At 36.1% G+C, this 4,306-nt stretch overlaps 1 long non-coding RNA gene across 1 annotated transcript; it reads right to left on the reverse strand.

Moving 5' to 3' along the window:
• Positions 1-529: 529 nt before the first annotated feature.
• On the reverse strand, positions 530-4,306 carry LOC122135503. The gene is made up of 2 exons (XR_006153548.1): positions 4,237-4,306; positions 530-1,315 (listed from the first exon to the last, which is right to left on the reverse strand). It is a non-coding gene; the product is annotated as an uncharacterized LOC122135503 (long non-coding RNA).

Raw genomic sequence — 4,306 nt, forward strand, 5'->3', positions numbered from 1 at the left:
GCAACAAGCCGACCCCTGCCTTCTTCCTTCCTGAGAATAACTGTGTCGAACCTCATCACAAAGACAATAAGAACTTAACTTAAAAACAATAAATAGTTAATCCTGTGCTAATTCTGGGAAGTCTTCTTGCCATTAGGGTCTTATTTTCTTTTTGACTTCCTGAGAGCAGTGGTCTAATGCTAATGGTGCATAGAATGCTATCACATTTACTTATAGTATTTATCACCTCTGAATGTTGATTTATAATGTTACAAGTTGTAGAGGAAATAATGTGAAGAAAGACTATTCTCATAACAAAAATAACAATATAACTATATAAAGGCCTTTTCATGTGAGCACATTTAAACTAATGGATTTAATTTGTGATAATGCTACTCCACATATACGTTGTTAAGAAAAACAGACATGTCAACTTACAACTTGATGCAGACTAATATGTACACTGTAAATTCTAATTAGCAAAACTTAAAAAAACATGCAAACCGATTGCCTTGAAAAACAAACAAGTAAAGTGGAATAAGAATAGTGATTTGTACTAGCAAAGGTTTATTTAGTAAACTTACACAGAAGTTCTGGTTTCTCAGAATCACTATTTTCAACAACTAAATGATTAAGTACAATGTACTATGTGTGTATTTCAAAACAACTCTTTTAAGTTGAGCTGACTCATGTTAACATTTTCTGCAACTTGGAATTCCTTAGTCTTATTTACTTGAACATCAATCTAGTTGCTTGCAAACAGATTGACTTAAAAAATAAAAAGTTTAAGGGTTACCTCAGTAACAAAAGTGCATCAAACATCCATTACAAATTAATGAAAACAATGTTCTATTCATCACACACACATAAATTTAGGGTAGTGACAGTTCAAAGGTAAAGGTAATGTATTTTTTGTTTCTCAATGCAGTTTTAACTTGTAATCCAAACATTCTGAAAAAAAAAAAAAACAATCTGATTTAGAGTATGCTTCTTGTAAACAGTGGAGGTCGCAGTACGATGAGTTTTAATCTGGCACTGAGTTGCCTGCACCAGTTGCCAATGGGTTTTTTTCTGTCCCAAGTCAAGCATCACACTGTCAGTGTTCTTCACAGTATTAGGGTAAATCCAGATGTAGCAGTAATCCAAGGTAGCACATGGCAGTCGGGAAGCAATGGCTGAGGTAGATCCTGTAAACTGATCTTTGCAGTACTACCCTGAACAATGATAGCAGAAGACACAGGGTCAAGGCAGAGAAGATTTGGAGAAGTACTTTATCTTCAATGATAGTCAGCAACCCAACAGATACTAGTGTCCAGACTGCATCAACATAAGACAACTGTATAAAACCAAATAAATACAATATTAGCAGAGAAATGATCAGTTGTCAGTGTTATCTGTCCTGCCTACACTGCCATGCCATTGGGTTAGTTCACGCAAACTTGAAATTTATATCATATGGCAGTCTGGAATCAATGTCTTTACTCACCCATGACTTTTGTTTATTTTCAGGACACAAATGAAGATATTTTGGAAACACTTTATAATAACTGCACACTATGAATCATTAGTTATGCATTAGCAAATAGTCAATTCATCCTTTATAAAGAATTGTTCCAACAGGAACATAGTAAGCAGCTTATAAATACAGCTATAAATGTTTTGTTCTTGAGTATATCTATACTGTTTAATAACTGTATTAATGACTGTTTTATTAACACAAATTCCTGCTGTAATTCATGAGTAAGTCAGGTAGTTATAAAACATTTAGTAGTTGCCGGCCATCTATTTTTGTGAGCTCATCTAAAGTGAGGACTATTTATACCTTTTAAAACATTCACAAAGGAGATTTAAAGAATCATTTATCTTCCAAACAGAAAAGTTTAACACAGCACAGAGGGATACAGAACACAGAAATATTTATTCAAGATGCAAATAATGAAACTGTACAGCTGTACACTTTATAAAAAAAGAAAAAATAAACCTCTGGAATTTTATATATATAAAAACATTCAAGTATACAATTTCATTTGATTGCATCTTGAAATAAATATTTCTGAGTTCTGTATCCCTCTGTGTTATTTTTGTTTTTTTTTGTTTTTTTAATGTTTATTTATTTTTGTTAGGAAGATAACTGAGCCTTTAATCTCCTTTGTCATTGATGTGCTTATAAACCAAGAGCAAGGCATTTATAGCTCTATTTATAAACTGCTTACTAATGACTTTTAATGTTGGGACAATGCTTCATAAAGTATGAACTGACTATTTCTTAATGCTTACCTAATGATTCATAGAGTGCAGTTATTATAAAGTGTTACCAATATGGTAAATGAAATCCAAGAAATTTCTGTTCTTTAAGGCCCTGTTTACATTTGGTATTAAGATGCGTTTTGGTCGATCGGATCACAAGTGGACAATGGAGACAAAGGACAGTTTACACCTGGCAGATTACTCCAGTGGTGCTGATGACGTCAAGAGGAGAGTAAATGGGCGAATCCCTCTGTCAGCATCAAAACACAAGCGGGAGGGCTAAAGTTATTGCACACTAATATTACATCTGCTTGTACTTAAAGGTGTTGTTTCTTTTCGTGTTATCCAAAAAAAGATCAAAACATTTCACTCGGTTTACTCTGTTTTGTTGTTGTACTTAGCGTTGTCCACTTGTGATCCGATCGACCAAAATGCATCTTAATATCAAGTGTAAACAGGGCCTAAATGTCTATTCACCCAAAACTTTAGACAGCTGATCATATAGCGATCATGTATCTTCAGAAGACTTGAGCCACATTTCCACTGTATGGCCAAACCGTTCTCGTTGCTTAATCATTCCATTCTGTGCCAATCCGGCCCAAGCCAATAATTATGGTTTATTTTTTCACTGTTGGGCTGATAACAACGCTCTTTGGAATGCAATACAAATTTATCATTCGTTGCCTTAGTAATGCAAGAGTAAAGATATGGTACCAGATGTAAATAGCACTCAAGTAATGAAGGATGAAATATTTATTTTAATTTTACTATTAACTTATTTACTTAGCTCAAACAGCACGCTTGGCGAGCTACAGAAAAAATGATGGCTAGTAGGACTGGGCAAAAATCTACTGCGATTTTCATGCGCATCTCATCAGTAAAGCCTCTCCTGTGATAAGTAGGTAATCTCCTGCACATGCATTCAGATCAGAGTATGTGAGCAGTGGAGTGGCAACAATTTCCCCTCCACGTTCTGAGCATTTATGAATCACTCTGCTCCCAGTAAATGTAAATGCCGCTCTGGGAGCACAGAGCAATAGTTCACTGACAAGCTACACAAAATCGCTGGCGATTCACTGCCGATTTTGAACGTGACTTTGTGTAGCTTGTCAGTGAACTATTTACTTGGAGTGGAGTGATTATTAAATGTACGCACGTTTGATTTGATTTTTTGGCCCAGCCCTAATGGTAAGTCAAAAGACAAATGACCGATCCTAAACATCAACATCAGTAAGGCATTCTACAGCACGGTTCAGCATGTTCAGCTAATAAGTGAAAGAAAGTGAAAGTCATGACATTTGTCAAGTATGGTAACCCATACTCGAAATTGGTGCTCTGCATTTAACCCATCCAAGTGTACACACACAGCAGTGAGAAGTGAACACACCGTGAACACACACCCGGAGCAGTGGGCAGCTATATATCCAGCGCCTGGCGAGCAACTGGGGGTTCAGTGCCTTGCTCAAGGGCACTGCAGCCATGGGTATTGAGGGTGGAAGAGAGTGCAGTTCATTCACTCCCCACCCACCTACAACTCCTGCCAGCACCGAGACTCGAACCTGCAACCTTCTGGTTACAAGTCCAAATCTCTAGAAGGTCGCAGGTTCGAGTCTCGAATTCCAGATCAATAATGGTTTGTATTTAGACCATACCTAACCAAGTTTAAGTGGAAATATAACTGAAACTGCTTCTTAACATTCAAAGAACAGTTTGGCCCAAAAATAATGAAATGGCTCCATTCATATGAGTTTATTTTATGGTTTCTTTAGGAACATTTTGAAGAGTCAGAGTTTTGGGTTAAAGATCTTCCTTCATGTCATGAAGATGAACACTTTTTTATGGGATAGAATGACAGGAGGCAGATTAAATAGCATAAATTTCATTTTAGGATGAACTAGGTATATGATCAACATAAATCTTTATACAAGTATCTCAGTAATATACCAGCAAATACACCAAACATTTTTTCCAAAATTATATGCTTCTTTAAGGTGTAACTATGAGACTTACAATGCAGGTTAACTGTAGGAGTATCTGGAGTAATCATGAAGTAAAACAGGTAGGTCTCAGATGGGTCCAG

This window comes from Cyprinus carpio, chromosome A24 (genome assembly GCF_018340385.1).
Source record: "Cyprinus carpio isolate SPL01 chromosome A24, ASM1834038v1, whole genome shotgun sequence".
NCBI lineage: Eukaryota > Metazoa > Chordata > Actinopteri > Cypriniformes > Cyprinidae > Cyprinus > Cyprinus carpio.